This window comes from Phoca vitulina, unplaced genomic scaffold (genome assembly GCF_004348235.1).
Source record: "Phoca vitulina isolate PV1807 unplaced genomic scaffold, GSC_HSeal_1.0 scaffold21, whole genome shotgun sequence".
In the NCBI taxonomy this organism is placed as follows: domain Eukaryota; kingdom Metazoa; phylum Chordata; class Mammalia; order Carnivora; family Phocidae; genus Phoca; species Phoca vitulina.
Window position 1 is genome coordinate 11,819,380 of NW_022589724.1, and position 23,152 is coordinate 11,842,531.

The following is a 23,152-nucleotide window of genomic DNA, read 5'->3' on the forward strand; positions in this document are numbered from 1 at the left end:
AGCAAAGTATCCAAATAGCTGGCCAGAATATAGAAGTCTACAGCTGCCACAAGAACAGTGATTCAGCCCAGAATAACAGTCTGTAACAGCAAAGGATCCCGTTAACAAAGGCATCTAGGAATTTATAGTGTGTAAAGAATTAATAATATTAAGAGCAAAGATTTTGCTACAAGGAGGCTCAGGGCATTATCATATATGACTGGCAAATTTTAGAAACAATCTAAACATCTAATACTACAATACTTGCCAAATTGAGTTATTAAAACTGTTTACATACAATTTTATATAATAAAAATTTATACAATAAAAATGAAATTGTATTGAAACTATCTATATACCCCCTCATTTGGAAAAGCATACAAAGACAATACACACATATTTACTAAGCCCTGAGATGGTACATGATATCACTCAGAATAGCTTGTTTTCCCAGAAAGACAGCACTTAAAGAATTATGGAGACATGTTGAAAGAACAGGGAAATTAGCTTGACGGGCACCCCCCTGGCCTAAAATAAAAATTTCTGAGCTTCAACATAAATGACAGTAACAGCTTTATAACCCTTTAAATAGAAATCCAGGAGTTCATTTTAATGTAAATAAACTAATAAAAGTTTGGTAAGAAATGGAATATTTACATAGACCCAAATACTTGCCCACAAAATTTGTATTCGTTACAAAAGCAAATCAGTAGCTTTACAGTGGAGAAGTCTGGAAGACACCACCTAATCAAATCTTCAAAGTAAACATCATGGGAAATTGTAACAAATTGACATTGTACACCACCTGAGAGGATGTAATGAGAAGAACACAGCATCGCTTCTGTGATATTCCTGCCAAAGGTTCAAAATCTGAATTGAATCAAAAGGAAACATAGGCCAAACCCAAATTGAGGGACATTATGCAAAATAACTTTCCTATAATCTTTAGTTTAAGTTTTATTTATTGAAGTAATCTCTACACCCAACGTGGGGCTCGAACTCACGACCCTGAAATCAAGAGTCACGGGCTCTTCCCACTGAGCCAGCCAGGCACCCCATCCTATAATCTTTAAAAGATTAGGTCATAAAAAGGGAAAAAACACTGAGAAACTGTTCCATGTTAAAGAAGACAAGAGACATGACAAATGAATACGATGCAAGATTCTGGACTGGATCCTTTGCTATCTTTGTATTGAGATAAGTTGGGGAAAGTTCAGCAGGATCTGAAAATTAGATACAATAATGATGCTCATCTCCTGATTTTGACGGTGGCTTTGTGACTATGTGAAGAACGTCCTTGTATACAGGAAATATATTCTATAGTATTTGAGGGTGTCAACATCATGTCAACAAGTCACTCCTAATTGACTTGGTGAGATAAAAGTCCCTTCATACTTCTGTACTCTACTTGCAACTTTTCTGTAAGTCTGAAAGAGGAGGGAGAGGTGGAGGATGAGGAGGGGAGAAGCAGGGGCAGTAGAAGCCCCGCCATCTAAGAGAAAATGTGTTTAATTGGAAAGGAGTGTTCATGTGTCACCATTTAACATATGAATACACATGCCCCAGAATAAATTGAATTTTACAAAATTTAATCTGGTTAGGAGTTACTGTTACAAATTACAGGACTACCCCAGACACACATGGGCCTGATTTTAGAGAAGACAGGAAAGGATGTCTCAGACAAATGGCTGCGTATAAGGGGCGTGTTGCCAAAAGTCAAATAGGTCTTTTGAAAAAGGAGAAGTCTGGACCACAGCACAAAGTGTAGGCAGCATCACACCAAGTTTTGCTTTAGTTTCAAAGCTAAAGAAGTATTATAGTACAGAAGAGATACATTTACATGCAACACAAAACAAAGGAAAAGGCAGATGCCCCAGCAACGTGGCCTTAAGAGTCTGTCTTCTGTTTCCAGGCTATGGAGGGAAATGTGACAAGGTACCACGTTCTTTGAAGATGGTAGGTTATGAAATTTCTTCTGCCTACCCGTGAGAATAATCTCTTCCAGATGTTGTTTGGCCCACAATGTGCTATTCAGAAATATGAACGTTTTATTTATTTTTGAAGTTCAAGAGCCAAATAAGAAACCTAGCTTCCTTCACTAATCTCTAAATTAAACTGGAGATAAGTTCCCTTAAAAAAAAAAAAGTCCTGTACATCCTAAGTCTAGACTTAGACATCCTGGCCAACGTTCTGAGGAGGAAGAAAATAATACCTGTTGAATACAATTCTAGTTCTCTTCCTTGCCATGGGAAAAATGAGGCGCTTAATTTAATTTCCTTTCCCGCTCTTAACATACACCACTGTTCCTCAGTGAAGTTGCTCCTGGCAATCTCTCTCTAAAAGAGACTCCCTTAGAACAGTAAGTATGGAGGGAAATCTAAAGAACACTAGGATTGTGCGACAGCATGAATTATTCCCAGCGGGGCGGAGGATATGTAAATACCATCGTTTCCTGAGAATTCACATATGTGCTTTTGCCAACTTGAAAGGTCAGTAAGGAAAGGCCGGCCTGGTTCGATAATATAACAATTTCATGAGTAACATTTCAAAACATCATCATCCCTGTTGAAGAAATTAGGAATGTGGAGCAAAGGGAATTAAAGGACTCTCCTCAGTTCGCAATGATTTAGTAACTATGAAAACAAACACACACAAAGGGGCCCCTCCCCGAACTTACGTGAATGGTATTCTAAGTCTTGTTTTCCTTTTATGAAAGGATTTTAAATGTGACAGTGGTTATCTTTTTAAATTATTGTTGGAGGTGTTTATCAGAAAAGCAGCAGAAAATGGAAAGGCAAAGAAGCCTTTTTACAAACTGCAAAGAGATAGTAAAACCACCAAGTAGCCACAGAACCCCTACGCCTGAGACGCGACCTAAAAACCAGCTGGAAACCTAAAAACAGCTGTGAGACACCACTTTAAAGACTTCTGACCATCTAATCATCAGTCTGAAAAATGCTGTCCTACTTGTCCAGAAAAATCACAGGGAGAAATCCAAATATGTAAAGAATGGAGAGTGTCCTACAGAAAAACATCTCGCTAGTGCGAAAAGATATTATATGGCTAAGCCCAAGAGAAGAGAAAGCGTGACAAAATTAAAAAGGGAATTCTGGTAGAAAAGGAATCAGAAAAAGAAAAAGTTTTGCTCAACGGATGCTACCTGAAAAATCTGGAAGAAGGGAAAAAAACCACCAACCAGACTCAGTGGCAACAATTTCTACCTGACCAAGAATTTCCTGGGGCTTAAAAAAGGAAGGAGTGTGCTGGAGGGCCGGGGTTCATGTGGTTGCCATTGTAAGCCAAGTCATGGAGATAAAATAAGCAGGCAACAGATCTATAAATCCTTTATGTTCCAAGATGTCTTCATTTTACACTACTATGGCGCTGGTTCCAAGAAACTGAATGTGGTGTGCTCAGTCCATAGCCGAGAAGTGGATCCAGAGGCAGGAGGAACCGGCCACCTCTCCAAAGAGCCATCCCAGTTTGAGTGGTGGTGGAGGTGACCAGGATGACAAGCGAGGACTCTTCTCCTGCTGAGGCCTAATGGTTTCGTTTTGGAGCCTGATCTCAGATCCATGTTACATGAACTCCTCTCAGCTGGAGTTCATAGCACCACACTGATTTCTTTTGGCCCCAATCCTGCATCGCAGCTGTTTATACTTATTTGAGGTATGGTGTATTTTGAAACAAAATGAACCAGATTTCCCCCACTGCCTCTGTCAGTGCCTGGTAATGGAAAACATTAACTCTTTCACAACCAGGATACTGACAAGTGTAGTACATCCATCATATGCAGGAAGACACAAAGGAGACAGGGATCTGGAGCTGGGAGAGTTCTCCAACGAAGCTTATTTCAAAGCAAAGGGCAGATATTCCACCATTTACACAGTTTCTGGACCCCGTCTATCTCCAGTTTCAGTCAGTTTACAGGTTTTAAAAGAACAAGAGTCATGAGTTCGAGCAATTATATGCCAACAAACTGGACAATCTAGAAGAAATAGATAAATTCCTAGAAACATACAACCTACCAAGACCGAATCATAAAGAAATAGAAAATTTGAGATCAAACACAGTAAGGAGATAGAAACAGTGATCAAAAACCTCCCAACAAAGAAAAAGCCAGGACTAGATAGTTTTGCTGGTGAATTCTACCAAACATTTAAAGAAGAATTAATGCCAATTCTTTTCAAACGAGAAAGGAATACTCTCAAACCCATTTTATGAGGCCAACATTAACCCGACACAAAAGCCAGATAAAGATACTACAAGAAAACATAAGCCAATATCCCTGATAAACACAGGTGCAAGGGACACCTGGGTGGCTCAGTCGGTTAAGTGCCTGCCTTTGGCTCAGGTCATGATCCCAGAGTACTGGGATCAAGCCCCATGTAGGGCTCCCTGCTCAATGCGGAGCCTGCTTCTCCCTTGCCTGCCACTCTTCCTGCTTGTGCACGCTCTGTCTCAAATAAAACCTTTAAAAAAAAAAAAAAACAGGTGCCAAAATTCTCAAAATTTTAGCAAACCAAATTCAATAGCACATGAAAAGGATCATACACCATGATCAAGTGGGATTTAACACTGGGGTGCAAGGATAGTTCAACATACACAAATCAGTAAGCATGATACAACCACATCAATAAAGGATAAAAATCTTATGATCCTCTAAACAAATGCAGAAAAAGCATTTGACAAAATGTGACATCTGTTTATAATAAAAACTCTCAACAAATTGGGAATAGAAGGAACATACCTCAAAGTAATAAAGGCCACATATGACAAACTCACAACTAACATTATGCCCAACAGTGAAAGGCTGAAAGCTTTCCCACTAAGATCAGGAATGAGGCAAAGGATGGCCACTCTCACTATTCCTATATACTATATTGGAAGTTCTCACTAAAGCAATTAGGCAAAAAAATAAAAGGCATCCAAATCAGAAAGGAAGAAAAGTTGTCTCTGTTTGCAGATGATATGATCTTATAAAGAGAAAATCTCAAAGACTCCACCAAAAAACACCCTGTTAGAATAAATTCAATAAAGTTGCAGGATATAAAATCAATATACAAAAATCGTTTGTTTCTATGAAGTACCAACTATCTGAAAAAGAAATAAAACAATCCCATTTATAATGGCATCAAAAACAATAAAATGCTTAAGAATAATTATTTGATGAAGACAGTAAGGAGCCATATGCTGAAAATTAGAAGACTGATGAAAAAAACTGGAAGACACAAATGGAAGATATCCTGTGTTCATGGATAAGAATATTGTTAAAATGTCCATACTACCAAAAGCCATCTATCAATTCAATGCATTCTCTATCAATATTCCAATGGCATTTTTCATAGCAACAGAAAAAAATCCTAAAATTCATATGGAACCACAAAAGATCCCAAATAGCCATTGTTCCTGAGAAAGAATCATAAACCTAGAGGCACCACAGTTCCTGATTTCAAACTTTATTATAAGCTATAGTAATCAAAACAATATGGTACTGACATAAAAACAAACACATAAACAACTGAAACAGAACTGAGGCTTGAGAAATACCAACATATATGATCAACTAATATTTGATAAGGGAGCTAAGAATACTTAGGAAAGGATAGTCTTTTCCACAAATGGTGCTGAGAAAACTGGATCTCCACACGCAAAAAAAGAATGAAACCGTATTCCTTTTTCCACTACTCACAAAAATTAACTCAAAATGAATTAAAGACTTAAATATAAGACCAAAATTATAAAACTACCAGAAGAAAACAACAATATCCTTGACATTGGCCTTGGCAACAATTTTTTGAATATGACACTAAAAGTACAAATAACAAAAGTAAAAATAAACAAGTAGGACTATATCATATTAAAAAGTCTCTGCACACCAAAAGAAATAATCAACAAAATGAAAAGGCACCTAAAGAATGGGAGAAGAAAATCTGCAAACCATCTATCTGATAAGGGATTAATATCTGAAATATTTAAGGAACTCATACAACTCAATAGCAAAAAAAAAAAAAAGTGATTTTAAAAAATGGGGAAAGATGGGCGCCTGGGTGGCTCAGTTGGTTAAGCGACTGCCTTCGGCTCAGGTCATGATCCTGGAGTCCCGGGATCGAGTCCCACATCGGGCTCCCTGCTCGGCAGGGGGTCTGCTTCTCCCTCTGACCCTCCTCCCTCTCATGCTCTCTGTCTCTCGTTCTCTCTCTCTCTCAAATAAATAAATAAAATCTTTAAAAAAAAAAAAAATAGGGAAAGGTCTTGAATAGACATTTTTCCAAAGACATACAAATGGCCAATGGATACATGAAAAGATGCTCAATATCACTAATCATCAGGGAAATGCAAATCAAAACCACAATGAGATATCACCTCACACCTGTTAGAATGGCTATAATCAAAAAGACAAGAGATAACAAGTGTTGGTGAGGTGGTGGAGAAAAGAAACCCTTGTGCACTCTTGGTGGGAATGTAAATTGGTGCAGCCACTGTGGAAAACAGTATGGAGGTTCCTCAAACAATTAGAAATACCATGATCTAGCAATCCCACTTCTGGGCTTATAGCTGAAGGAAATAAAATCATTATCTCAAAGAAATATCTGCACTCCTATTTTTATTGCAACATTAACAATAGAAAAGACCTGGAAACAACCTAACTGTCCATGCACGGATGAATAGCTAAAGGAAATGTGGTGTACAATGTAATATTATTATGTACAATGAAATATTATTTAGCCATAAAAAAGGGGAAATCCTGCCTCTTGTAACATTGATAGACCCTGAGGGCATTATGCTAAGTGAAGTCAATCAGAGAAAGACAATATTGTATGCCCTCACTTGTATGTGAAATCTAAAAAAGTGAACTCATAGAAATAGTGAGTAGAACAGTGGATGCCACGGGCTAGGGAGTAGAGGAAATGGGGAGATGTTGGTCAAAGGGTATAAAATTCCAGCGATAAAATGAGTAAGTTCTGGGGATCTGTATAGCATGGTGACTATAACTAACATTTTGTATTATACACTTGAAAGTTATTGAGAGTAGATCTTAAATGTCATGACCAGCAAAAAAAAAAAAAAAGTAATTATATGAGATAATGGTTAACTAACCTTATTGTGATCATTTTGCAATATATACCTGCAAATCATGTTGTACATCTTAAACTTAGACAATGTTATAGATCAGTAATATCTCAATAAAGCTGGGGGTAAAAAGACTCATGGATTAAAGTGGAAAAGGGAAATAGTTATTTCTAAATTGAGTGCAAAATTTTACTGAGCTCTCTGGTAACTAAAGCAAAAGAGAAAATGAAGAACTGTATATTAACTATCAGGAGAGAGAGATTATGTTCTTCTACTAAATCTAAGTTAAGAGTCACCATGTGGTACAAAACAGAAAGAAATATTAATATGGCCATTTCTTCTCTACCAATCCTCAATGAAAGCAGAAGACAAAAATTCATGGTTCTCAAGATGTTTGCAAATGACATATCCAATAAAGGGTCAGTACCCAAAACATTAAAAAAAAAAAAAAAAAAAAAACATATACAACTCAACACCAAAAAAGCCCCTGAATAATCCAATTAAAAATGGGCAGGGCGCCTGGGTGGCTCAGTCGTTAAAGCATCTGCCTTAGGCTCAGGTCATGATCCCAGGGTCCTGGGATCGAGCCCCGCATCGGGTTCCTTGCTCAGCCGGAAGCCTGCTTCTCCCTCTCCCACTCCCCCTGCTTGTGTTCCCTCTCTTGCTGTGTCTGTCAAATAAATAAATAAAATCTCTAAAAAAAAAATGGGCAGAAGACATGAACAGACATTTCTCCAAAGAAGACATACAGATGGCCCACAGACACATGAAAAGGTGCTCAACATCACTCATCAGGGAAATGCAAATCAAAACCACATGAGATATCACCTCACACCTGTCAGAATGCCTAAAATCAAAAACACAAGAAACAACAAGTGTTGGCAAGAATGTGGAGATAAAGGAAAGCTCTTGCACTGTAGTGGGAATGCAAACTGGTGCAGCCACTGTAGAAGACATATGGAGATTCCTCACAAAGTTAAAAACAGAACTACCCAACACTCCAGCAATCACACTACTGGATATTTACCCAAAAAATACAAAAACACTAATTCAAAGGGATACATGTACCCCAATGTTTATAGCAGCATTAATCATAATAGCCAAATTATGGAAGCAGCCCAAGTGTCCACTGATAGATGAATGGATAAAGAAGATGTGGTGTGTGTGTGTATTCACATGTACACACACACACACACACACACACACAAATGGACTATTATTCAGCCATAAAGGAGAGTGAAATCTTGCCATTTGCAACAACATGGATGGAGCTAGACAGTACAATGCTAAGTGAAATAAGGCAGAGAAAGACAAATACCATATGATCTCACTCATATGTGGAATTTAAGAAACAAAACAAATGAGCAAAGAAAAAGGTAGGGAGAGAGAGAAAAACCAAGGAACAGGCTCTTAACTATAGAGAACTGATGGTTACCAGGGGGGGGGGGGGGGGGGGGGGGGCGGGGGGAGGATGGAGGAAATAGGTGATGGAGATTAAAGAGTACACTCGTCATGATGACCACCAAGTAATACACAGAACTGTCGAAACATTATACTTCACACCTGAAACTAATATAAGACTATATGTTAACTATACTGGAATTAAAATTAAAAACTTATTAAAAAAATAAAAAATTTTTTTAAATCCATGGTTCTCAGAGGGCTGAGAATCTTATACCCAGTACATACACCAGAATGAGCATCTCTCCTCACCCCTAACCAGAGCTTTTGATTTAGCAGAATCCAGTCACCTGTATTTTTAAAGTCTTCTTAAGTAAACCTCTGAGTATAAGCCATGGTCTTAAATCAGAGTTCTGTAGAGACACCTGTATACGGACAAATGCATTATTTTCCACATGTATACAACTGAGTGATCTGATAGGACACAAGGGGAGAGCAGAGGTTCCAAAGGAGGCTTTGCCACAGAATATAAAAACACTGACTCCTGGGCCCTACCTGCCACACACTGAATCAGACTGTGTGTGGATGTGAACCAAGTATCTGTATTACAATGAGTGCCCCTAGGTTGAAAGCCAGATGTGTTAACTAGTGCATTAGACCAGTGGTTCTCAAACTACAGCCTACAACAACCAGATTTCACTGGAGGGTTCGTTCAAACGCAAGATGGCTGAGCACTGACCTGGAGTTTCTGATTCAGTAGGTCTGCAATGGGCCATTTTACACGGAGTAACAAGTTCTCAAGTGACGCCGGTGGGGCTGCGCCACGGACTACACTTTGAGAACCACTCACGAGACTGTTCTTTTAATCGATCAGTTACCTCAAATGGCCTTTGATACAACCAGAAAGGAGATAACTCAGGACTGCAGTCTCTGCTATGTGTCTACAGTGTAAGTGTTCAGGGCTGTTGAATAAAAAACAGCCTCAGGTGCTTTTGATACAAGACATAAAGAGCAAATTTGGTCTTTTCTTTAAAAAACAAATGACATTGTAATCCAAATTGAGGGCAATTTTACCTATTCAATTATGAGGATTTCCAGAAATTGTCTTGGGAAGGAGATTTTGAATTATTCAATAAAGACTAACTGAAACTCCACAGGTCAGTGATGGAAAGATCTGAGTTCAGGTGTTGCCATTTATAAATCTTGGACATGAACAAACATACACTTAGTGAAGCTGCTAAGAACATGTTATTTTTGAGCAGGACTCAATCCCAGTGTGTGTCCACAAGAATAAGAGAGCTGCAAAATGTACCCACCACACCATTATATGAACTGACCTACGGAATGAAGGGATTTAATGCTGTCCGTCTGAATGGTGCCAGGTGTCTGCCAAAAGCAACAGATTTCGTATGGACAAAGTCAACGGCAAGCTCTCCTTTAAGAAAAGGACCAGTCAACAGCTCTGAGGCATCTTAAATTTATTTCCTGGTCATGAGCATAAGATCATACCCCTGCAAAGGAAATAGCTGGTTCACAGACACGTTTAAGTTATTAATCATAAATTTAAAAGAAGGCAGAGGGAGGTGGACACAGATAGGTTTTATATCACTTGGAAATGGAATTTGATCCATCAAAAGATTCCTACATACTACTCGATTCTCAGGGTGGCTATATCAACCCTCTTACATACTGAAGTCTAAAGTCTTTGAGATCAATCAGTTCAACCCAAGAACCGTTTCATGAGGATCAAAAGCTTTGGTTAAATCAATAAATCATGCAAATGGTCATGAACGGACTTCTGAATAAAGATGACATCAGCCCCTCGGGGCGCCTGGGTGGCTCAGTCATTAAGCACCTGCCTTCGCCTCAGGTCATGATCCCAGGGTCCTGGGATCCAGCCCCGCATCGGGCTCCCTGCTCCGCCGGAAGCCTGCTTCTCCCTCTCCCACTCCCCCTGCTTGTGTTCCCTCTCTCTCTGTGTCTCTCTCTGTCAAATAAATAGCTAAGAAATCTTTAAAAAAAAAAATGACATCCGTCCCAATTCCTTGATACATCTCCACCCAATTTCCAGTTAAAAGACACATAAAGACAAGCGAAACCTCAACATGGTTCTGAAACCAAGAATAACAGCCTGCCATTAATAATAATCATCATCATAAAAACCTGGCAGTGATATCTATTAAGTACAGTGTATTATCTATGAAGTACAGTGAAGGCGGGGCTGAGTTAAAAGCAGTGAATGTCCACTGAACACTTTGCCGAAAAAGAGTAACTAAAAGTGAGAAGGTTCAGACCTCCTCCGCTCTACCTCCTTTTCCAGAATGAAGAGTGGGTACCAAAGAGAGCAGCAGGGAACAGCCCTGTATTGCTCAGCTCTGCTTTCTGAAATAACCATGGAGCAATCCGCTATTTCCCCTTTCTCCCATCACTCTTGGAAATCCTGTGCAAGGACCTTTTTTTTAGGGGCACCTGGGTGGCTCAGTCATTAAAGCGTCTGCCTTCGGCTCAGGTCATGATCACAGGGTCCTGGGATCAAGCCCGGCATCGGGCTCCCTGCTCGGCGGGAAGCCTGCTTCTCCCTCTCCCACTACCCCTGCCTGTGTTCCCTCTCTGGCTGTCTCTCTAATAAATAAATAAAATCTTTAAAAATAAAGAAGGACTTTTTTTTTTTTCGTAAGTCAGTAGGCAATTAAGAATCCACTGGCAGATTCAGGGCCTCCTGAATATGGGAGAACACAAGTCTACTCTAAAGAGATCTGGGTACAGGAAGAATTCTAACATGAAGAGCTTGTCTATCACTACATCCGAGTCTCAGTATTGATTTGTAACTCAGGAAAGAATGGGCCCTACTTTGAGTGGGGAGACTTCTTTGGGGCGTGGGGCCAGGGTTTACTCCCGTGTCAGCAGTCAAGGTACAGAGCTTCTTGGGGGGAGTGGGGAGGATCATCCTTGCCAATGGTGCCATGTGCTCATTGCACAAGAGCATGTGGCTAAGTGGGAGGAGCAGGGCTGGAATCCAGCAAGCACTGTACCACTCATGGTGGAGCTGGGCCTGCCCAAAAGAAAAAGCCTTCTGAAACCAGCAGAGCTATACAGCTAGTAACAGGGGGTGGTTTTCAGTCCAAAGTCAGGGCCCGCACTGTCCAATAAGATGGTCATGCGTCATATGTGGACAGTGCAAAAATAGAACATTTCCATCACTGCAAAAATGTCTACTGGACAGGGCTGGCATGATGTTCACAAAAACTGTCAATTGGAAAAGAGCTCTGTAACTTTTTAATTAAAATTGAAGTAGGATTATTCTCTTCTACAAAATGTAGTTTACAGAGAGTTCTGTCATTTTGGAGTCAGAATGAAATCTAGCTACAACAAAGTATGCATTAAGACAGTGATGATAAGCTCATAATCAACTATTTCTGTTCATTGTGTTTCCTGGTTTTTCATACATTAAAGTCAAAAACATGGAAACACTGAGCTGTCCTAAGTAAATCCCTTAAAAGGAATAGGGTTCTAATTACATATTCATCCATATTCCTCTATTATGCTATCCTTGTAAAATTCCCTTGAGCAATCAATTTTTGAACTTACTAAGCCACCCCACACTACACACTACACAGTAAATCACTGTAATACTAGACTATGTATTGTAGCTATTTTAAGGCAAAATAAACTTATTTTTACCAGATAACATTGTGTGTCAAAGTTAATCAAAGAAAACCAGAACATATTTCAGAAAGAACTTATCTTTTAAAATGGAGAAAAGTGTCATACAATGTCAACTAACAATGGGAGAATAGTGAGGATAAATGCAAATCAATATCCATCAGTTTTTGAGAGCTAAATAGGTGGGCATTCTCTTACCCTAATCAAAGTTAAATAAACCAGAGGCTCCAAAGCCATAAACACAGATAGGATTTTTCCTGCCAACGGTAAGAGAACAAAGCAATTCAAACTGTCAGTAAAAGAGGAATATAAGGACCAAACTCTAGAATGATGTGTCCACCCAAAGTCTAAAGCACTAGGGTGTGTGAGTTCTCTTTAAAATATAGAAGTGTTGGTTACAGGAAGCCTAATTTGCATACCTAGATCAGAAATTCTGGAAATCCAAGTAGGTCATCGGGAGCCCATTATAAGTGGAATCGTTAGTTCCCATGGAATAGGAAAGTATTGTAAACCACAGAGATTCATTCTCAGACAGAGGAGGACAGACTACAGCTGCCCCAATGCCTAGAGTTTAGTGGGCAAGCCAGAATCCTACAAGGTAGAAGAGAGTTCACAGGTGCACACTCACATCTCAAGTGCTAATTCAGAGAAAGGCTGGCCTAAGTGCAAAAAGCAGGATAGCACGCAAGTCATCCGAGAGTCCATCCTCTGGAGAAACCGAATATAACATTTGCTTAGTGGGAAGTGCCTTTGAACGTGCAGGCATCTCTGAGAATGCCTTGGAGAGTTTCCCTACTTAGAAGGAAAAGTTCCTTCTGTTTCAGGGGGATGGAGTAAGGTGAACTATTATTTGGAATTCAGTGACTACAAAGTGGTGGCAGCAATCACAGAATGAGCAGAGTCACCCAGGTTTCTGTACAACATGGTAGGATCAAGAGCTTCCTTCCTTCCCAAGAGCACCATCTGAAGGCATCCATCTGTGAGCTGGTGTATGAAAACTAAACCAGTCTTTATGGGAGTGAAGGCAAGATGCTGGAGCCACATATATTCATTATCCCCCAACACCTCTGATTGTACTTCAGGTTCTTGTGGCTCACAGAAGCAAGAATGTAATGGAAGCCAGAATTAGGCTAAGCAATAATCCAAAAGTAACAATTTATTTACATGTACCTTTGAACACTGTGCCAATTGTTGTTTTTAAATAGTGTTCTTATATTGTTACTCATGTCAAAGTCCCATTAATGATTCCAATAAAGTTTATCCCAACAAGTCAGACTTAGGAGGAAACTGCCAACTCATCGTTCCATGAAGACATAATCAAGGCTCCATCATACACCCAGTAGACAGCTGACATAGTTCTTTGTGCCCATAAACATTTGTAAAGCGTATGCCTTGAAAACTCTCACCTTCCAATGATAGTGACAGTTACCAATTTTGGCCAACACTGACTTTGTAAGACATTTCTCCCCATCCATCCTAGTCCTCAACTGGCCATACCTAGTTTTGAACTAAAGTTTGCTTCATTCTTATTCTCTCTTCTGTTCCTTCAGCTTTGTTCTCTCCTCCATTCCCAGCCTTCAGAATAAAAACATACTATAATTCTTATTTTTTTTTAAGATTTTATTTATTTGACAGAGAGAGACACAGTGAGAGAGGGAACCCAAGCAGGGGGAGAGGGAGAGGGAGAAGCAGGCTCCCTGCCGAGCAGGGAGCCCGACATGGGGCTCAATCCCATGACCTGAGCCGAAGGCAGACGCTTAACAACTGAGCCACCCAGGCGCCCCTATAATTCTTATTTTTAAAAGATAAGAGAAAAATACTCTCTTGACCCCAACTACCACTTCTTCCTCTGCCCCGCCCACTTTGTTCCTTCCCTCCACCACCCTCTCTAAGGCCAACAACACTGAAGTAACAGCGTTCATTACTTTTGCATCCTTCTATGATGCACCATGGCTTCTGCCCTCACCACACAAAATTTTGAGAAAAGATCACTTTCCTCTAAATAAGGACATTTCTCTGTCCTTATCTTACTTGACCCATTAGTGGCATTTTACATCGTTAATCACTGTCTTTTAAAATTGGCCCTACTCATGACACCATACTGCCTCGATTCTTAACCAACTTTCTGACAGCTCTTTCTCAGCCATCTTTGCCGGGTCCTCTTCCTCTGCCGATCTGGAAATGTTTGTGCACCCCTGAGTTCTCTGGCCCTTTTCTATTCTCTTTCTGCTCACTCTTCTTAGACCAGCTTATTCATACTGATGGATCCCACCACAGCCATTTGCAGGCTGATGCTTCTTCACTATGCATCCCCATTCCAGAACATTCTGCCACACTCCAACTGACCTATATATAATTTAAGGACCTCAAATTTAAAAATACTCCAAATCTACTTATTATTCTCCTACCTTGAAACATGCTACTAAATCCTGTTGACGATACCTTCCAATAGATTCTAATCCATTCTCTCTCCTTTGGTGCCCACTGTCACTTACTTAGTTCAGGTCATCTCCCCAGGACAATTGCAAGAATCTCTATCACTAATTTTACTGCACTTCTCTGCTCCTCTCCAACTTAACCTGCCATAGTGATCTATCTGAAAAGCCTGTAGAAATCCTTTCAATTGTTATGAATTGGGACGGAGGAGACAAACTTATATTCATCTGCATACTCCACAAGACCTCCCATAATCTGGCCTCTGCCTCATGCATGAGCAAGTCTTCCATTATTTACCAACGAAACTACTTGAAGTTCCTAAAACACACCATATTATTTTAAGCCTTTTCATATCTATTTTCATGGATTAAAATGCCCTCTTCCACTACCGATACACAAAGTAAACTCCTCTTTATCTTTCATTATCAAGTCTCAGCAGTCTCCTTCTTAGTCACACACACAAACATATCACCACCAGCAGAGAGCTGGTGTACCCTCCTGTATGTCATCATCTCTGCACCTTGCACACAAGAGATTAACAGTCATCACGCTAAACTCTTTATGACACAACTGCTGGACTTTGTGCTCCTTGAGGATACAGTCAGCCCCATAATTATCTTGTTATACTACTGCCCAGTGTGCCTGACACACAGTCCTCAATAAAGGCTCGTCGAATAACAAAAGGAAAAATGAATGAGGACACACGGCCATGAGAAATGAAGAATGACCTAAAGAACTGGTCTACCCCAAAGTGCAAAGTATTTAAATACAACTTAACTATATTTCCTAGCCAGTGGATCTCATTCATTCATTCATTCATTCATTCATTCATGCAACAAATGTTTCTTGAGCACCCACGATACACAAAAAGCCATACCACACAAGAAACAAAGTGCTGGTAACAGAGTCTTCTCAGCTTTCTCAAATCACTGCAAACCCCGACAATACAAGAGCCTTCCTGGTCAATCCCACACATTCCCAATGGTCACTAGGAAGATAAAGAAAACACATACACAAATTGGTAGAAAGATGACCCTAGGGTGGTTAAGCATTATACTTAACCGTCTTCTTTAACACATCTCTAAGCTTATTCCTTCTTCCTTAACACACTCACCTGCTTTTTTCATCATGAATTCGGAGTTCACCATTGTCTCTATAAACATCTACATTATGAATTCCATATTATGCCAATTCTATTTCTAAAAGTTACAGCCTCAACATGAAAAACATTCCCAAATAATTTGGCTTTATCCAACTCACACCTCAAAACAGATACAAAGACAAATCAACATGAATAAAAATTTGCAGTGGTCTAAGGTGACAGATATTTATATCACATAAACAAATATATTTTCTATGAAAAATAAAGCTTTAACAGACCTAAAAGAAAAAAATAGAACAGTTATATAATTGTAGAGAAAGGGAAGGCTACTTTAGCATAATGCCAAAGCAAAAACCATACAAGATTGATAGAGGTGACTATCTAAACATTTAAAGCTTCTTCATATTTAAAAAAAAAAAAAAAAAGGAAATGCATACTGGAAAATGTTTTACATCATATGAATGCCATTAATATCTTAAAAGTTTTAAAAGATTTATATATGATATACAGTTTAAACAAATAAAAAAAACTACAAATAACCATCCTAATAGAAAAACAATCGATAAACATGAATGAAAATTTATAAGAGAAAATCAAATGGTCCATGAGCATAAGAAAAAGTTGTGATTCACCTTTCAAAGAAATGGTCAAAGAACCCTCAGTGTTAATTAAGTATGGTACTTTCAAATACTGTGATCACAAGTTTCAATATGGAACAATCATCCTGACCCTTCAGGAGGACTCTAGCAACATCTATCAAAAACCAAACAAGCATACTCTTTGACCTAGCAATTCTGCCTCAAGATATTTATCCTGGGGAAATAATCAGTGGCCTATGCTAAGACAACTATATGAGGACATCTATTACAACACTGTTTGTAACAGAGAAATTGAAAGCAACCTTAAGATTCCAAGGAAGGGGATTATTTAAGTAAAAAATATATTTGAAGGATGACGTGTCCTACAATTAAAAAGTTCCACTTTAGACTTCCTTGCCAGGAATACTAAGAACAAATTACCCTCAATACCCTCCCAGTACAAAATCATATAAAACTGCGGAGTATTTGTATACCTACGCCTAACGTACACACAAACACCCACACCTGCCTCCATAATGCCTAGCCAAGCTGGCCAAAAAAGTAATGAACCTCTTGGAAAGCCAAAATGTGTTAAGAAATCAGTCAAGGTGAAAGAACACTGAACCTAGTAACCAGTTGTATCCCAAACCCAGGTGACTTCTAATTTTGACCTTCACAGGCAGAAAGCAAGTCAGAGTCGACTGCACCACCCAGGCACCCCAATGCAAGATTCTTCTGATCTGATACACTTTGAGTTCTCAAAGAATTCCCAAAGAAAAAGTTCCTAGAAATGTGAGATCACATTAAAAAAAAAAAAAAAAACAAAACGCAAAACAAATGAGGAAGCAAGCCAACAGATACAAGAATCATTAAAAACAACAAATAGAGTCAGACCTACAAAATCTATAGATAATGGAATTATCTGATACAGCCTATAAAATAAAAATGTTTACGGGTGCCTCGGTGGCTCAGTCAGTTAAGCATCTGCCTTCGGCTCAGGTCATGATCCCAGGGTCTTGGGATCGAGTCCCACATTGAGCTCCCTCCTCAGCGGAGAGTCGGCTTCTCCCTCTCCCACTCCCCCTGCTCGTGTGTGCACACGCGTGAGTGCTCGCTCTCTCTCTCTCTCTCTCAAATAAGCTTTAAAGAAATAAAAAAATGTTTATATGTTTCACAATCAAAGGAGATACATTAAAGGTGTGATAGAGTAAGAAATGACCATGCAGCTCTGAAAAAGACCTAGTTTCTAGAAATGAAAAACACTGTATTTCAAACTAGAAACTCAATGGGTGAATTAAATAACAGATTAAGTGCAACCAACGGGAAAATTAGTAAATGGGACCACTGCTACAAAGAAATAACACAGAATGGAAGATGGAGACAAAGAGATGAAAATTTGAAAGTGAGGTCAGAGGTAGGAATGATAGTGAAAGAGTCTCAACATAAATGAAGATCCAGAATCAGAAAACCAAGAGGAGTAAAGTGTTATTCAAAGAAGTAATGGACAAGGGACGCCTGGGTGGCTCAGTCGTTAAGCGTCTGCCTTCAGCTCAGGTCATGATTCCAGGGTCCTGGGATCGAGCCCCGCATCGGGCTCCCTGCTCAGCGGGGAACCTGCTTCTCCCTCTCCCACTCCCCCTGCTTGTGTTCCCTCTCTCACTGTCTCTGTCAAATAATAAAAATCTTTAAAAAAAAAAAAAAAAACACACACACACACACACAAAGAAATAATGGACAAAAATGCCCTATACTTGGTGGTAGACATGATTCTCAGATTCAAGAAACAGCAAAATCAAACAGAAATCTACACCAAAACAAATACAGCATATTTTGATGCAAAAATGTTTGATATGAGGGGCATCTGGGTGGCTCAGTGGTTAAGCATCTGCCTTTGGCTCAGATCATGATCTCAGGGTCCTGGGATCGAGTTCCACATCGGGCTCCCTGCTCAGCAGGGAGCCTGCTTCTCCCTCTCCTTCTGTCCCTCCCCCTTGCTCATGTGCGCGCTCTCTCTCTCAAATTAAAAAAATATATATTTGATATGTTCCTAATTTAAAAAAAGGCAGTATATTATGCTCTAGGGTCATTTTTATAAGAAGTGTGGGTTTACAGACATAGAAGAACTGGTTTTTAAAATGGTTAGTGTATGCTTATTGTTAAGTGGAAATATTTGTCAATTTTTGATTTATGCTTTTTAATCTTTTCCAGGGATTCTGAATTGTATATGTATCACTTTTGTAAGAAGTTACTAAAACTTTTGGGCGCCTGGGTGGCTCAGTTGGTTAAGCGACTGCCTTCAGCTCAGGTCATGATCCTGGAGTCCCAGGATCGAGTCCCGCATCGGGCTCCCTGCTCGGCAGCGAGTCTGCTTCTCCCTCTGACCCTCCCCCCTCTCATGCTCTCTCTCTCTCATTCTCTCTCTCAAATAAATAAATAAAATCTTTAAAAAAAAAAAAAAAAAAAGAAGTTACTAAAACTTTTTAAAACAATGCTGAACATATTTATATATTCGAGTATATGAAGAAACATACCAAAATGTCAACATCTAATATTTCTAGATTATAAGAATTTGAATGATTTTTACCTATAGTTTCTAATCCATGATCAAATAATTATATGTATAAATATAGATAAATTATATGTATAAATACAGAAGGAAAGAGGTGGTATTTTAAAACATTAACAGTGGCCTTACAAAAATGCTGTTACTACATGATTTATAATTTTTACATTTTATAAATTTTCATTTGTTATTTTATTATTATCGTTTACATTTTATACATTTCCATTTGTTTCAAAATTCAGAAAAAAATCAAAACAAACAAAATAACAACAAAAAATTAACATATGCATATGGATACACAGGTGAGTCAGCTGGTCTTAGAATTCTGGGTAGAACTTTGTGTAAAAAAAAAAAAAACCCTTTTAAAACAATCAAAATTGAGAACAAACATGCAGCGTATCCACACATTTACATACAACGTTTTCAGAGACTTGCTGCCTTTAAATGTTAAAATTCTAAAGCACACAACAAAAACAGGTGATCTCCTAAGCGATCTACAGGAGGGTAACAGGCAGAAATGACAGAATGCTAGCAGTCGCTGTGTCTGGTGGTGCAGCTTCCTTCTTGCATTAATGTCAGGGGGAGGGAGAGAACAAGAGGGCTAGTCAGGGTTTCTCAATGTCGACACACATGTGGCCCCAATTTTGAGTCTTGGGAATCAGAGCAGTGCAAACAAGAGAACCAGGAAAATAAGACAGGAACTAAAACCACCTATCTTAAAACACATTAAAATTTAGAATTACTGGCACTTAGAGGGGGAAAGTCAACACTGACTAGGGCCTTTCAACATAAGGAGAAAAGACCAATGTCACCAAGGAAAAGGGGCAAAGCTAATAATGTGTGGCGGTTACCACTTCTCTTTAATGACCTCAAAATTGACAGATCCATGATTTGTGCGTTGGCATAGAGTATCTTCAGCCTAAAAACCAGATTTTAATCTCTATTCAGGAATAAAAATTCAGACTATAGGCAGCATACTTTTTTTTTTTAAAGATTTTATTCATTTATTTGACAGAGAGAGACACAGCGAGAGAGGGAACACAAGCAGGGGGAGTGGGAGAGGGTGAAGCAGGCTTCCCGCGGAGCAGGGAGCCCAATGCGGGGCTCGATCCCAGGACCCTGGGACCATGACCTGAGCCGAAGGCAAACGCTTAACGACTGAGCCACCCAGGCGCCCCTAGGCAACAACATACTTTCATGAGACTTTAAATATGCATTATTATTAGCAAATGACAGGAGAACCTCACATCGCCTGGTTGAGTTCACACAAAATGTCAGGACTCCCCCTCTCTTTCTACAAGCAGATCCCTAACCAAAGGACAGGAATACAAAGTCTCAGAACAAAACTTTTAATTTATTCTATCCAGTCTTCGTCTGATCTCTAGAGGAGTGATTCTGCAGTGCTTTCCAAATTCACAGCAGACCTGATGTATAAACATCGAATCATCAAAGACAGTTCAAGAGAGCACTCTGCTTCCAGAAACATTACAAGCAAAAACGAAGAGCTTCTACACCTGCAAATAATAAACTTCAAAGGCAACCCCAAATGAGCCTGGCATTTATCACTAGCGTGCATAAGTATGTGTATGTATACTCAATCAACCAACTATGGTTTACCTAGTCTTCTTTAACCCTGGATTCTTGTATAGTGTCCTTAAATGTGTTCATAAAATTAATAGCATCTCCCAAATGGAAGGAAATTTCTAGTCTAGTTCTACCTCTCATTCAATGCTTTAATCTTATCTACATTCTCCAGTAGCTGCTGGAAACTTCCAATGATGGGAAGCTCACTACCTTCCAAGGCCAGCCATGAAGTCCTCAAGTAGGTTGCTTCCTCAAAATTCTCTCAGATATAGTTCATGTCATCCTGACTGAGAAGCCCATCCATGGGACCCAGCTGCTCTTCTGTGATTAAACTGAATCTCATCCTTCAAACACTTGAAGGTGTAGCAGGCAGATTAAGGTGTAGCAGGCAGATGAACATAGAGGTCAGGTCACCCGTTTCTTTCTTTTCATCATTTCTCACAATGCATTTCACACATCCTTCAGAGAACTTTCCACTCTCCACTCAGAGCACAGCTATTCTCAAAAACACCTGACAGTACAGTACCCTTGCTGGATGGTTCTGCCCAAGCCAAAAGACGGTGAAACCAACCTCTCATTTGCACTCATGTTAATTTTCATCTATGAGGTGTATAGAGAACACACTGCAATGAAAGAAAGTCTACAACTTGGTATAACAGCCATTTCAAACGGGCCCCGATTCAGAAAACGCTACTACTATGAAATGGAGAATTATAAAAATTGAAGTTCTGAAATCCACTGTTTCTCAAAGAAAATGTGGTCCACCAAGAGAGTTTGCTTAAAAATGCAAAGTCCTGGGGCGCCTGGGTGGCTCAGTCGTTAAGCGTCTGCCTTCGGCTCAGGTCATGATCCCAGGGTCCTGGGATCGAGCCCCGCATCGGGCTCCCTGCTCCACGGGAAGCCTGCTTCTCCCTCTCCCATTTCCCCTGCTTGTATTCCCTCTCTCGCTGTGTCTCTCTCTGTCAAATAAATAAATAAAATCTTTAAAAAAAAAAAAAAAAATGCAAAGTCCTGGGGTGCCTGGGTGGCTCACTCATCAAGCATCAGCCTTCGGCTCAGGTCATGATCCCAGGGTCCTGGGATCGAGCCCCGCATCGGGCTACCTGCTCCGCGGGAAGCCTGCTTCTCCCTCTCCCACTCCCCCTGCTTGTGTTCCCTCTCTCGCTGTGTCTCTGTCAAATAAATAAATAAAATCTTTAAAAAAAAAAAAAAAAAAAGCAAAGTCCTGGATCCTTCCCAAGTTGCATGAATCAGAACCACTGTGAGAGGGCCTGGGACTTTGAATTTTCAATATACTCTGGTGATTGTGACACACAGGAACAAGGGAGCACCAGTGGCCTACCCCATGACTGCTAAATTGCTGTTGCTTTACCACACACAATTCTCCCTCGCCCTCTCCCTCCATCTCCTGGCAGTCCACAAAGGCAGAAATGAAATGACCAGTACCATCTAACTTGGTTTCAATTGATGGCTCAACTGGGATTCGAACCAAATAATGGTAATCACTTCTTTTAGTTCCGTCCAAGCTTGTCCCTAAAAAAGAACAGTTATCTGGGATGTAGTACTAGGAGGAAGAGGAGAGGGGCCTGAGTATTGGATGGGGCTAAATTTGGGGAAACAGCCTAAAGCAATTATTCATGGTTGATCCTTGGAGGTAAGTGGTACAAAGCTGAGAAACCGTTCAATGTGGAGGAACCTGCCAAAAGAGGAGAGAAGGAAGGAAATCCCAAGCAACAGAGAAGGGGAATTCCTGTGACTCTACAGGACACACCAGTTGGATTCAGCCTGTGGCTTTGTGAAGGTTCTGTTGTTGCACTCTTAGAATGTTGTCGAGTTCTCCCATATTCAAACGAAGCTTTATGCGATTTAGAAAACATTCATCCCCAGGTAAGCAAACTCAAAATCAAAGTCTGTGTTTGCAGCAACAAGAACCAAAATCCAAGAGTCACTTTTACATGCAGGGATGAGGATCAAAGTTATTTCTTCAAATATCAAGGAGAAATCCTAATCCTGAACACAAACTGTGCCCGTCACAATTCTTTCTGTTGTTTTGGGTCCTAGTTTTTCAAAATACACTTCATTCTCCTGCCAAATACAGATGCAAACTGCAGACAAAACATCCTACCACAAAACTAAATCTGAAAATGCCCAGGACCAACAAATCCACAATAAAGGGGGCTAAAATCCAAACCCAAAATGGTAAGTGTAGTAACAATGATCCTTACCATGTGGTAAAAGATGAATCTAATTAATGTTACCTTAAAAAGAATTTCAGTAACTCCTCTCTTTCCTGTTATAATTGCCCATGATAGGCCTCAAAAGCCAGCAGTTTGGTGGAGACATTTTCTGACCAATGTACTTCTTCACCCTGTGTGAACTCTATGAACCAAGCAGTAGTGGATTCCATAATCTGTCAAACATTTACAATTGCAAGGGTATCAATAAAAATGGAATTGTCATACGGTTGCTTTCTAGATTGCTCCAATTCCAAAGTAACAAAGGAAAGGAAAAAAACAAGTAGTGACCCAAAAAATGACATTCTGTTAAATCAGGAGACTGGAAGGGACCTTAAAGATTATCTACTGGGCGCCTGGGTGGCTCAGTCGTTAAGCGTCTGCCTTCGGCTCAGGTCATGATCCCGGGGTCCCGGGATCGAGTCCCACATCGGGCTCCCTGCTCGGCGGGAAGCCTGCTCCTCCCTCTCCCACTCCCCCTGCTTGTGTTCCTGCTCTCGCTATCTCTCTCTCTGTCAAATAAATAAAATCTAAAAAA

The 23,152-nt window shown here is 39.8% G+C and overlaps 1 protein-coding gene across 6 annotated transcripts in view; it reads right to left on the reverse strand.

Moving 5' to 3' along the window:
* The window catches only part of LPAR1 (lysophosphatidic acid receptor 1), a 134,695-nt gene that overhangs the window by 88,240 nt on the left and 23,303 nt on the right, over positions 1-23,152 (reverse strand). The window lies entirely within an intron of this gene.